Genomic DNA, 14,259 nt, shown 5'->3' on the forward strand with positions numbered 1-14,259 from the left:
TAGAGCGTCAGCCAGCGGACTGAAAGGTCCCGGGTTCGATTCCGGTCAAGGGCATGTACCTGGGTTGCGGGCACATCCCCAGTAGGAGATGTGCAGGAGGCAGCTGATCGATGTTTCTAACTCTCTATCTCTCTCCCTTCCTCTGTAAAAAAATCAATAAATATATTTTTAAAAAAACCTAAAAAAAAAAAAAAGAAATCAAGAGAAGAAAATGACAGTTAGAGGTTGGACAGCACATGACCATGTGGTCATAGACTTCATATATCTGAGAAAGTTGGACCCCAACCTGGCCATGAAGAGAGCCAGGACTTTACACAGTAGAATCCTCAAAAAAGCACCAAGTTCTTCTGCAAGTGGGAGTGAAGGGCAGACTAGTTGATAGCTATCCCCCCACCACACGTATCCTGTGCCCCAGTGACAGCCGCAATAATAACACTGCATTGTTTTGGAAGCTCATTCTCTCTTGAAAATGTGGGAGTGGGGAGTCTCTGGGCTGCTTAGAGACCTGTACGAGCATGCCCGTATAGGGGAGTCTCTCAGGCACTAGTTGTAGTTGAGAGCATAGGTACAATGCTACAAACAGGAGGACTGAAAGAAGGCTGAGACACCAGTCTGCTTCCACCATTCAACCCCCACAATGCTGGTCCTCAGGCCTTTACCCCTCAGGCAGGAGGTTGGGAAGGGTCTTGTCTAGTGAATCTGACTAACCAAAGACCAAAAGGCAGTATCAGTGTCCATGGTTCCCCAACCTACAAGAGTCACCTTTTCTGCTGCCCAACATTACACATGAGCAGCCCATCAAGCATCACCAACTTTCAGGGGGGAGCCCCAGGCTTGGCAGATGGAGAGCAAGTTAAAACAAAATAGCTAAAAAGAGGAAAATGGAAGAAATCGAGTGCACAGGAAGGTGGCGGAAACCTGTCATTAGTAAGCTCTGAAAGTATTACATCCATTAAACAAGAGCAGGATGAGGACAATGAAAAGGCTGCTTGGAAACTAGAAGAGCTTCAGCAGAAATGGTAAACTCAGTGGAAGGACTGGGATGATAAAGCTGAAAAAAAAAAACCCAGAAAGTAAAAAGTAAGACAAAGACCTGAACAATCAGGAAAGAAGATAAGAAAATTAGAAAATCAGATCCGAGGTGTATCATCCATTTAATAGAAGCTCCATAAAGACAGGAAGAAAAAAACAGAAAGGAAGGAATTAATAAAATAATTCCGAAAAGTTTCACACAATTGGAAAGTGTTCCCAGACTGAAAGGGCCCAGCTAGTACCCTATATAGTAGATAAAAACAGACCCACACCATGGCACATCATCATGAAATTTCAAAACACAGAGAATATTCTATAGACTTTCACAGAGAATAAGATGGGGCTGAGGGAGGCAGTTACTGAAAAGGTCACAAAGGATTAGCAGTGGTTCTCTACCTTCTGGCCCTTTAAATACAGTTCCTCATGTTGTGAACCAACCATAAAATTATTTTCGTTGCTACTTCATAACTGTAATGTTGCTACTGTTATGAATCGTAATGTAAATATCTGATATGCAGGATGGTCTTAGGCGACCACTGTGAAAGGGTCATTCGACTGCCAAAGGGGTCGTGACCCACAGGTTGAGAACCACTGGATTAGAGTCAGCATGCTTCAGACTTCCCCCAAAAAGACCTCAAAATTCTAAAGGAAAACTTTCTCAATTGGAAAGCTATATCCAAACAAAGTCTCAGTCAAGTATGAAAGTGGAATAAAGACATTGCCAGACATATCAGTTCTCAAAAGTTTTACCTGTCTAGCACTGTTTCTGAAGAAGCTGCTGAAGGATATACACCTTCGAAACAAAAGAGGCAACCAAGAAAGTAGAAGAACAGAGAGACAGAAAGCAGGAGACCAACATGAGTGGAGGAGGACCCCTTGGTGGAGGGTGAAAGGTGAACCCAGGATTTCAGCCCTGCACCAGATTGGAAGGCAACTGACCACACTGCAGCAGTGTTACCTCAAAGATAGACCATCACCACCACAACCTCCACTTCCATTGGGTCAGCTTCTCAACCCGAGGACAGATGCCCAGGAGAACCTGGCCCTGATTCTCAGCAGTACTTGGCTTGTGATCACGTGCTGATGAGAGTCTCTCTCCTTGTGCTGTGCTGAGGACACACATGACACTCACAGAAGTTCTCAATTCTCCCTGGGAGCTGGAGATGGGCCAGTGTAGGTGCAGGAGCAGGGAGTACAGAGCAGCCCACTCCCTCTGACCACCCTCCTGCTGCATGTCAAGTGCCTGGTCCACATGGCTATGTGCCCGATGATGGAGAAACGTGTTCCCCAAGACTCACTCATGACCTTGCTCACTACTTCCCCAGATGTGGCTTGTCACTTCCCAGAGAAGTGGAAGCAGACTACAACTCCGCTCACCACCTCCTGTAGCTTCTGTCCAGTGGGGACAGTGCTGCCCTCTCCTTGCACTGCTGGTGTGTGCTTGCCCTCTGTTTTCATATTAATGTCCTTTGATATTAATTTATATGTAAACTAGAGGCCCGGTGCACAAAAATTTGTGCACTGGGGGGGTGGTCCCTGAGCCTGGCCTGTGCCCTCTCGCAGTCTGGGACCCCTCGGGGGATGACCACCTGCTGGCTTAGGCCCGCTCCCCGGGGGATTGGGCCTAAGCTGGCAATCAGACATCCCTCTGGTAGCCCAGGAGCCCTTGGGGGATGTCCACTTGCCAGTGGGGAGCAGGCCTAAGCTGCAGTCGGACATCCTTACTGCTGCTGAGGAGGCGGGAGAGGCTCCCACCACCACCGCTGTACTAGCAGCCGTCAGCCTGGCTTATGGCTGAGCAGAGCTCCCCCATGTGGGAGTGCATTGACCACCAGGGGGCAGCTCCTGCATTGAGCATCTGCCCCCTGGTGGTCAGTGTGTGTCATAGTGACCAGTAATTCCCAGTCTTTCTGCTGTTAGGGTCAGTTTGCATATTAACCTTTTATTATATAGGATTTTAAATGGCTGATCAAATAATAAAAATAGTAAATAAAGTTGGCAAATGATAAGGTAGCAATTCAAAATCGGGCAATTTGGCAAATAGTAGAAGTGGAGCAGGTATGGACATTGGGGTGAGCTGACAGTACTTAATTATGTGCAAGAGCACATGATAGCCCAGCATTTCCACTTTTGGATCTAGGTCCTAAAGACATAGGATGTCTATAAGCTCTCCTAGTCTCCTCCTCAAACCGACCTTGCTTTGTGAGCCATTTCCGCTCCTCTGGATGGGGTGTGCAGACGGGCATGCTCCTACAGGTCTCTAAGCAGCTGCTGCTTATGGCAGCATGGCTTGGAAAGGTTGAGGAAGCTGGAGGTAACCTGGGTGTCATTAGTAGGGGAGCGGAGAGGCTAAGTTCGGTGGGTTCATGCCACACAATGTTAGGAAGAGGTTAAAAGGGTGACACACACATAAATGAATGGATCTTAAAAACAGAGTGCTGAGTGCAAAAAGTAAGAGACGTAATGAGATATAAAATGCAGCACAGGTTATGTCAATTAAAATCACACACTCAAGAAGCAACGCTGGTTTTGCAAAAATATACACTGATAAAAGGATACACCTCAAAATGGTTATTCACTGCAGGAGAAAGGGAATGAGAGAAAGTGGGTGGTAGAGATTAAGTGGTTTCTTCTTCTTTCTGGTAATACTCACCCAAGGATATGTTTTAATTGATTTTAGAGAGAGGAAGGGAGAGGGAGAGAGAGAAAAACATCCATGTGAGAGAGAAACATCTATCAGTTTCCTTCCATACATGCCCCGACTGGGGATCTCCCGGGGATGGAACCCCCAACCTGGGTATGTGCCCTGGCTGGGAATCGAACTCATGACTCTTTGATGCACAGGATGACCATCCAACCAACCGAGCCACCTGGCCATGGCAAGTGGTTTCTTCTTTTAATGGTGTTGGTCAACTGCTTAGATCGAGAAGGCAATGATCAAATCCTGTCTCACATCTTAAGCAAAAACAAATTCTAGGTACATTGGGGGCCTGGGATGATGAAAATGAAATCATATAAGTGCTTTTTTTATGATCGTAGTGTTGGGCAGGCTTTGGACTTCAAGGCCAGTGTACCTTCTCTCTCTCCCCCACCCCCCAACAAGTCCCCATAACTACTCCCTGCCAGTGTTTCATTCTGCAAGACCTATGATCTGCTGCCCCCCTGCCATCAAGCATGTGGATGACCACACATCGTCCCCTCTCTCCCCCATGCTCAGACCCAAAAGCTTAAATCCCTATAACCACCCTGTGCAGAAGGGAGCGTGAGACTTAGGGAACTAGACTGAGGCCATGAGGATAGAGCGCCAGTCAAGCTTTCCTACGACCTCTGCAGGCCCCTGCAAAGTAGCAGGCCAGACCTCAGGTGTATTATCCATTTAACAGAAGCTCAAGGGAGACCTAAGTCCTAGGCGCCAGAAGCCTTGAGGAGCATGCTGCACCCCCAGCCTGGGGAGGTAATCTGGAGGAAAGCCATCCCTCCATTTGTTAACGACCAGGAGACAATCCCTCTGTGACTGCAAATTCCCCTAAAGATGATCATTAAGATAAAATATGTTTATGTAAAAGCATAATCAGGACATGGCAGAAGCCCTTTTTGGAGGCAGGCAGGCTCTTAGGCTCTGGGAAACAGAAAGCAGACTCAGCCCCGTGGGGGCCATCACCACAGGCCCCTTTGGTGAGCTTTATTAAAAGAAGCTCATTAGGTTTATTTCATTTAGCCCTTTATAACTTTATTATAGAATTGGAATTACTTTTTTCAGTGCAGACAGACATAGCTCATCCAGTGTGGGAGTGGAATGAGGGAATGGGGAGAGGGCTCTTTGGGCCACATATGTAACAGTTGTACTGAATCTCAGACAAGAGCTAGGAGGCCATGTTACCTTGATTCCCAAGCCTGCTTATTATTCCAGCACTTCAGGCTCTGATATTCTCCCCACCCCAGACACATCCCTGGGAAGTAAGGGGAACAATGTGATGCCACTGTGGCCCAGCAGGTGTTGAAGTCACTGACATTGGGCCCAAGGCAGCTGGGCCGTGCTGAATGACCAGGGTTCTCATGGTCCCTCCTGGGCTCCATGCATCAGGGTTTGGAACCCGTAGTCCGCAGCCCTTACACAGCATCCCAACACCCTACCCTGCTGCCCTGCCCTCCGACAGCAGCCAAATGGCCTGGAATCCTCCCCACCTTTCCACTCTCCCCAACTCCTTATACCCCCCTCTGCTGGCTTCTGAAGACCACCTTCCCCCCAGGAAGAGCTCCTTCAGCAACCAGGTCTTTTGGGGTTTGGACAGGGATAGACACAAAGAACAGTAGGCAATGGGCCATCTGTCCTGTCAGAGCTCTCTTCCCCGCAGAACTTTGGGATCTTCCTATCCTCCTTCAAGGTCCACAGCACGGTTTGAGGTAGAAGGGCCCATGCATGTGTACCCCCAGAGCATGCATGTACTTGCAGAGGCCATGTGAAGGTCACCCCATCCCTGGAGCTATGCAGGGCACCATGGTGCAGAGTGCCTCTGGGGTGGGCGGGAGACATCTGGAGGGGCAGGCACCTTAGATGAGCCCAGAGAACAGCTCCACATGCTTATCCCTTCCCAGGTCCTCTTACCTGAGTCTTGCTGGCCCAGGAACCTACCCCAAGAGGTGAGTCTGGCCCAGGCAAACTCCTAGCCAATACAGGGCAGGTGACTGAGGCCAGGCAGCCTGCAAGGCACCTCTGTGGCCATCAGCAGGAAAGATGTGCTGGTCCCCAGTTACCTCCTCACTGCTGCTCCCCAGCAGGCAGCAGCCAGATGGCTGGATACAATGTGAGACTGGCAGATTGTTTAATGCAAATATTTACTATGAACTTCAGAACAAAACCCAGACACCTAATGGTCCCAACAGAAGGTAGGATTCCCTAGGATTTCATTTTGGAGGTGGGAGAAGTGGGAAGCTGCCACTGGGTGATGACAGCCAACGTCCATGCACAGCTGGTACCTGCATGCCAGGCCAGGATCCCCATCACCAACCCTGAACACACACTGGAACCCTATATTTAGACACCCAGCAGCCTCCTTAGCATTGATACCCACTGAGTTGATGTGGAAGGCCCTCAGGCACCCCATAGTCAGAATTAAGGACTGAATGTCTCCTCTGCCCAAGCCTAAACCTACAACTATACCATCCATCTTGGGGCCCGGCATCTGTGTCCACCCCAGGAGCAGGGCCTGCTTCTCCCCCAACCACAATGTCGGCATGCCCCCCACCATTAGGGTCTCTGAACCTGTCCCCCATCCTCTCTGCCTTTGCCCTAGATCAATGATGGTGAACCTATGACATGCGTGTCAGAGGTGACATGCGAACTCATTTTTTTTGGTTGATTTTTTCCTTGTTAAATGTCATTTAAATATATAAAATAAATATCAAAAATATAAATCTTTGTTTTACTATGGTTGCAAATATCAAAAAATTTCTGTATGTGACATGGCACCAGAGTTAAGTTAGGGTTTTTCAAAATGCTGACACACCAAGCTCAAAAGGTTCGCCATCACTGCCCTAGATCAAGCTCCACCAGAAACCAGATCCTATGAATCCACATTCCAAGGTATTTATCTCCAGTTTCCAGCCTCAGTTTCCCCTATTGGCCCTTCATGTTCTCAGATGTTGAGCAGTGCAGCATACCAGGTAGGCAAGAGCACTGCAGGATATGGGTCCTGTGCTTTGGGCTAATGCTAATAAATGCAGGAGGTAGGGGATGCTTCTCAGCCCTGCACAAGGCCCTCCCTTGCCAGGCCATAACGAGATGTACAGATGCTCAGCAGCCTGCCTGCCCTCCCAACCCTAGCCTAGACCTGGACTGTCCCCAGTTTCCCCCAAACTTCCTGCATCCATTCCGACACCACCCAGAGCCTGGACACACAGAGGTGCTGGAGCCAGGACACATGTCTCCTCTGGGCTGATGCTGGGACTCAGGGTGGCACTGTAGCATAGGCAACACTGCCCCACCAAGCCGCCTTCCCTGAAGGGAGAATTCTAGACCTCCTTATTATCCGCAAGAGAGGAAAAAGCACCCTCTGTTGACAATAAAGATGACCTTGGCAACATGGGGTGTGGGGCTTTACAGATTTCCCAGGGAACAGGAATGGACTCCCTCTTATGCAGATGGAGAGATGAGCCTCAGAAGGCCACTCTCTGCCCAGGTCTTCCCAGCAGCCAGGCAGTAAGGTGTCTGCCTCTAGAACCCAGCTGTGCCTAATGCACCTGAGCCCCTGAGTCTCCAACAAGCTAGGGCCGTGGTTGGCAAACTGTGGCTCTCGAGCCACATGCGGCTCTTTGGCCCCTTGAGTGTGGCTCTTCCTAAGCCTTAGGAGTACCCTAATTAAGTTAATAACAATGTACCTACCTATATAGTTTAAGTTTAAAAAATTTGGCTCTCAAAATAAATTTCAATCATACTGTTGATATTTGGCTCTGTTGACTAATGAGTTTGCCGACCACTTAGCTAGGGCAAGGACAGAGAGGAGAAGCAGGAAGAGTTTATGGCAGCATTAAGAAGCCTGAGCTTCTTGGCACCCTGAAGGGCCTCTCAACTTGTATTGTTGGTGGCTTGCTATGAACTGGACTTTTCAGATGCTCTAAATGGCATGTGTGCCTCACTATAGGAGGGGGACACCAGGGGTCCATTTTCAGGGCCACTGTGCACCACGTTGCCCTGCATAGCTCCAGGGATGGGGTGACCTTCACATGGCCTCTGCAAGTACATGCATACTCTGGGGGTACACATGCATGGGCTCTTCCACCTCAAACCGTGCTGTGGACCTTGAAGGAGGATAGGAAGATCCCAAAGTTCTGAGGGGAAGAGAGCTCTGACAGGACAGATGGCCCATTGCCTACTGTTCTTTGTGTCTATCCCTGTTCAAAGCCAGACCAAGAAGCAGAAGTGACCAGGACTGTCCCTATCCCCCATGCCTGGGATCAGAAGGGCAGAGGGGTGACCCTGGGGCACTAGAGTCTTTTGACTGACAGTTGGGGACACCCATGGGACTCTCCAATGGCCCACTGCCTCTGGGGTGGGTGGGAGACATCTGGAGGGGCAGGCACCTTAGATGAGCCCAGAGAACAGCTCCATATGCTTGTCCCTTCCCAGGTCCTCTTACCTGAGTCCTGCCGGCCCAGGAACCTGACAAGTGTCAGAAACACGCTGACCCTCCCAGGTCTTTCCTGTCGGGCACAGGAGTGTGTGCTGAGCTTCTCCTCTCAGACCCACCTCTCCTAGGGATAAAGCCCACAGTGCAGATGGGGGCAGTGCTGGGAGTCCATGGCCATAGCATCCAGTCCTGAAGGCATGGTTTATCTTCTGGTGTGAGCTCAGTGGCTTCAGAAGCTGGGGGGAAGGGGAGGAGCGAGGGCAGGGAGCACTGATTAGCCCTGATGGACCTCACAATCCCTCTCCATGATGTTTCCTGCCTTAGAAAGACCACAGCTGCAGTCACTGAAGAGGAAGTGAGGGGACCTCCTGCTCCCGAGAGATTGGAGCAGCCAGGCTTCCACAGCGGTCACCGAGGCAGACACGCTGTGCTCCCCACACAGCATCCAGCCTCTTGTCAGACCATGGTGCTGATGGGGTTTAATTGGATCAGCTCCATTTTGAGAAGGGAGCAAATGCAAAATCAGAGCAAATGCTGAATTCTTATAAATTTAATCCAAGAGGCCACATCACACGGGCTTTTCCTATCAGGATGGGGTGGTTGGGGGGCGAGAAATGCACTCCACACTTGGATCCCTTGACCACCAAGGGCAGCCCTTGCAGAAAGGATGGTGCAGGGCCAGGTCCCCAGGCCTCTGGCTGCCCTGGACACTGCAAGGGCTCCAGGGGACAGGATGGGTAGCTGATCGGGCAGAGACTATAAGCTTCATATCATACTCTCCTTTAAAGGCCTGGGTTTCATTCCTGGTTAGAAGTAGATGCACCCTAGTCAGGTAGGTCTCTGCTCATCAGCTCCTGGACTACAGTGCTCCTGCCTGGTCCTGCAAGGGTGCCAGGCCACCAGCACAATGAGTGTTGTGGATCATACAGCAGGACTCACTCAGAGGCACCTCAAGGACTTTGGGGACTGCTGCGCCCAGCTCCCGCAGGGCCAAATGGGGTGGGAAGGCCCTGCATGCCCCAGCCTTGCTCACTGCCCACCTTGCCTGCTGATTGGCCCCCCCCTGAAGCTCACACAGGCAGCTCCTCGAGGTAGGAACACACTACTCAGGGTGCCCGACCTGGCTACTGCTGTCTGCCTGGCCACCTGCCTCCCCAAGACCTTCACCAGGCCAAGTTTGTGACTCCTTCCTGGGCTCCCAAAACCTTCACTTCATTTGTTCTTCCATTAGTCAAGTTTTCCAGTACCTACTCTCTTCCAAACCCCATACAACACAATCTCCATTATAGCACCATCACACATTTGCTGATTTGCTCTAATTTGTTCCCCCCACCACACACACTCCCACGTGCATGCACAAAAACACTCACACACATACATGTACAAGCGCATACATGCTTACACACTCACATATACACAAGTTCCCCCACTCACACACATGCTCATATACATGCACACATGCTTATTCACACACACACTCAGCAGTGAATTCATGAAAGATGGAGGCCCCTTTTAAGCCTCTCCAGGTGCCCAAGACACCTGTGTGGGCCTTGGCAAAAATAAATCAGTAAACTGGGGCCAAAACTGCCTCCGGGATGTATGGACACCACTGTTACCCTCATGGTACTTATGAGCAAACCGAGGTTGGGAGGGCAGGGAGCGGCTGCCGGTGTGGAAGCAGCCACAGTGAACACTTCTAGGCATAAACAGTCCTGAGCAGCATGTGAAGGTACATGTGCTTCTTTCCAGACCGTTGTCTAGAGGGTGGAGGATGGGGCAGTGAGGGTGGGGCAGGTGGGTATTGCACATCCGTGCCAGCCTGGCGTGTGGTGGGTGCTTCTTTCTGCTACTGACCTTCTCCCTCCTCCTGGAAGAGCCGTTGCCATGGCTCCCAGCACATCCTGGCAATCTGCAGATACTGCCTGACAACATGCCGCTGGCCCAAGCCACAGGCTATACATCATGCTAAAGTGACCCTCATGGGGGTATCCCTGACCCTTGGGTTCCCTGCTATGCCAGCCACAGGATTCAGTGCCTGCAGGGCTGGTGTGTGGTTGACAGGATATGTTTCACGATGACCCCTTTTCTTTCTTTGACCCAAACACACCTTGTTTACTATTGAACACAGAAAAATGGTATTTTCAAAAAGAAATATGCTCTCTCATTTTTCCTTGAAACATGGGCTACTCTTGGCTTATCTTTTATTTTTTACTCTTAACTGAGAAATAGTTTGCTCCCATAAGAAAAGTCATATGGAAGTGTGTTGGGGGGCTAGGGGTCACCAGGGAGATCTGGAGCCTAAGGTGGGCAGCAGTGACGTGGAGGGTGGACAGGCCCATGTGGCTGGGCCTTATCTTTGTAAAGAAGTCTGAAATCTGGATTGCATGTGAGGTCTCTGATCTTTAGATATCAGAAAGCAATTTTTAAATAATGTAAACACAGTGCTTCCTGAGGGAATGAGCCAAAGGTGAGCTCCTGGGTCAGTCTGCCTCAGTGCCATACCGAGTCTGCTCATTGTCCTGACGCCCTCTTCCGACCCGTGGGGGAGCCTGTGGAATGGCAGGTTCTCAGGAACAAGGGGGAGCTGCCTCATAGCCTGCAGCCCCACAATGGCTGAACCTTTCCTGACTGAAGCTCATGCCCACTGTTTACTCACTCCCTTTCTTCTGAAGCTAGCATACATGAGACCCAGGGAATGCCTGCTGGTTATCCACACCACCACACTCAGTGTGCTCCAGGCTTCTTCTCTCTCAGGGGTCTCTACTTAGCCCCACATGCTTCCAAGGGGCTCACCCAACATCTGTGCAGTTATACACAGATGGTTGTTCTGTCAATATGCAAAGCCTCCTTCAAATCAATAAGAAACAACCCAGCAATCAGAAAAAAAAGTGGGGCAACTGGTATAATGGACAGTTTTCAGAAAAGAAAAATCAAACAACTAATATATGAAAAGATGCTCAATTTCCCCCTTAATAAAAGAAATACCTGTATTAGATTATAAATATGAAAATGTATTGGTCAGGGCACGTGTGGGTAGAAGTCTATCAGGGTGTGGTGAGTAATGTAAGCAGGGTGTGATGCAGAGCGCTGAGGAGGGTAGAGGGGAAGAGCTGTTAGACACCTGACTGTGTGAAGGGGCCAGGTCTCAGCCTGAGGACATGGCAACAGCCTGGCCTATTATGTTCCTCAAGCAGCCCCAGTTTCTTTGAGGAGGTGGGATGGGGTGGCGGGTGGGCCCAATGCAGCAAGTGACAATCACACAGAGGGCTAAAGAGCAGCATCATAGTTGTGATGTGATGCAGGGAGTGGAAGCTGAGCTGGGCCACTCTCTACCCAGGAAGCCCCTTGCTATAGGGGGACCTTGGTTGTGATCCCCTGGAGGAGGGGAGGCCAGTGGGGCATGTTGAGGCAAGTTGGGCCTAAGCCTCCTGTAGGGACCCCAAAGATAGATGTCCACACTGCCCTCCCTCCTCTACCCAATCAGCCCCTCCATCACCAAACACAAATCTTGAGCCAGGCAGTCAGGAGAGGGAAAGGCTGTGGGTTATCAATACATTCACAGCTGTCTAGCTCTTCCTGCTGCCAGAACCCCCAGAGACCTGGCTTCCAGGTCCTTCCCCAGACCGGCCTCTGCCTTCCCCCAAGTAGGATGTCCTATTCTTCTCCCAGTGACTTTGCCCTGATTTAGGGCAGCCAGACTCCACTCATGCTATCTACTAGCAGAGGACCTCCCTGACACAGGGGCAACCCCCACAGGCACCCAGGGACATCACCCTCCCAGGCCCAGGAACTACAGGGCTTGACCCTTATTCTGCAGAAATTCTGGCTGCCCTGAGTCACATCGGTAGGTGTGACTTTTATAGCACCCTGCACCTTCTTCTGTTAAAATACATTTTATAGAATTGTAAATACACAAGTTTCTAAAGGATGTTTTGGATTCATCTCTAGGCCAACAGTCCTGGTAGAGAGGAGGATCTCAGTGAAGGCTTATGATGATGGGATCCAGGGATACCACAAAATGCTCAGATAACGTCTTTTGCATCTGTGGAACCAAGTGCGCAATTATCTATGTAAGTCTGAGTTCTGCCAACTTCAACAGGCCAGATGAAGCAGAAGTCAGGTGAACCCCAAAGAGAGTAAGCTGGGGAGGCTTAAAGACACGCACTGGCCTGGCCGGTATGGCTCAGTTGGTTGAAGCATCATTCTATGCATGGATAGGTTACGGTTCCATTCCGTCAGGGCACATAACTAGGTTGTGGGTTCTATCCCCAGTGGGGACATGTAAGGGAGGCAACCTATCAATTTTTCTCTCATACATCGCTGTTTCTCTCTCACTCTCCCTCCCTCTTTCTCTAAAACCAGTAATACATATTTTCAGGCACAGATAAAAAACAAACACTCACATGACCCCTTTGTCTCAGGTTCTAGGAGTTGGTGCTACAGAAAAGTTCTAGATAATGAGGAGAGGGCCTTATTCCCATTCTGGCCCCAGGCATCTGGACCGGGCCAGAGAAAGGGTTCATGGGAGAGGAAAGTGAGAGAGGTGGCAGGTGGGAAGGAGAGAGCCTCTTCCCAGACCAAAGATAGTATCCTATACAGACACCTACCAATTTGGTCCTCTCTGTTGGGAGGCCTCCACATGAGCCCAACACAGAACTCTTAGTGGGTCTTGGGGGCAGCCTTTGACTAGGGTTGCTCCAACAGCCCTCCCCTAACTCCAGGGCATAGGTTGCCCCCTTATCTGGCTTAGACATCTTTTAGCTCCACCCTGCCTTCTGTCACCCCTGTGTTCACTGGGCTTAGTCTTGGTCCCAGATACCCTCCTGTTTCAGCTGTCCTGGCCCTGAAACAGGGCTCAGCTGCACAGTCCCCTGCCACATCCCTGCTTGCTGAAAGATGTTGACCTGTCAAGTGACTGCATCCTGCCCAGCCCTCTGCCCACTGTTGTGGAGCCCCTGGTAGGGGAGGGGCTGCCCCAGGGTAGAAGACAGGCATCTACTCTCTGTGTGGGTTTGGAGCCTCTGACACTCATCAGTCATCACACCCAAGAACCACAAACGCTGCCCCTCTTTGAGCACAGGAAGAGAAAACATTATCTCATTCGACTCAGGGAAGAGGGACATCATGCCTGATGGATCCAGCTGGCCCCCAGGGACAAAAACAGGGTCTAACCAAAACCAACCTCTAGGCCCTGTGACCCCAACAAGAAATATAGAGACAAAGTGTGAGGTGTCAGTGGAAACAATAGAAGGGCCTTCAAAGACCTCTGACATAAGGCTTTGCAAAAAAGGCTTGCCCTGACCGGTTTGGCTCAGTGGATAGAGCGTCGGCCTGCGGACTGAAGGGTCCCAGGTTCGATTCCAGTCAGGGGCATGTACCTTGGTTGCGGGCACATCCCCAGTTGCGGGGTATGCAGGAGGCAGCTGATCAATGTTTCTCTCTCATCGATGTTTCTAACTCTCTATCCCTCTCCCTTCCTCTCTGTAAAAAATCAATAAAATGTATATTAAAAAAAAAAAAGGCTTTCCCTTTTTGAGATCCATCAGTTACCTTGAAGAAAGTCTTCCTACATCTGTACCCAGTTATGTCAGTGAAGTGTTGCCTCACAAGAGTAGGGCAATGTGGGTGCTGCTGTGTGAGGCCCAGCGATGGACGATCATAAGCCACCCCATTAGAACATCTGAGTTGCATGCATGTCCTGCTAATGGACTTGAAGAAGATGGAACCTGATAAGGGGCTTCTGGGCCTCTCCCTCTGTCCTGTGGGTCTGATTTGATTTGCAAAATGTTAAGGAAAGGAGGCATCTCAGAGCAGGGGTGTCCTCTGGTTTTGCCTCATACCTGAATGCACCAGGACACAAAAGCCCAGTGCATCTCATCCTGCAAGGTGTTGACAAAGGTGGCTGCTATCATGAGAGTGTTGATGATAAAAGATGGTTACTTAATCAAAACTTGGAGCTGCTTCCCAATGAAAGCCTTGAACATCCTACAACAGACAGTCCTTGGTGAAGCTGTCAGTTCTGGAAACAACCAAGCTGCTCATTGGCTCGGAAGACACAAGAAGTTTCATTGTTTCTGGGGCAGGGAGGCGCCTCCTGAAG

At 50.1% G+C, this 14,259-nt stretch overlaps 1 protein-coding gene across 1 annotated transcript in view; it reads right to left on the bottom strand.

Annotated features, from left to right (window-relative positions):
* ADAMTS2 (ADAM metallopeptidase with thrombospondin type 1 motif 2) overlaps positions 1-14,259 on the bottom strand; it is a 285,590-nt gene that overhangs the window by 166,065 nt on the left and 105,266 nt on the right. The window lies entirely within an intron of this gene.

This window comes from Myotis yumanensis, unplaced genomic scaffold (genome assembly GCF_028538775.1).
Source record: "Myotis yumanensis isolate MYYU_CA2020_CCGP unplaced genomic scaffold, mMyoYum1.0.hap1 SCAF_5, whole genome shotgun sequence".
Taxonomy (NCBI): domain Eukaryota; kingdom Metazoa; phylum Chordata; class Mammalia; order Chiroptera; family Vespertilionidae; genus Myotis; species Myotis yumanensis.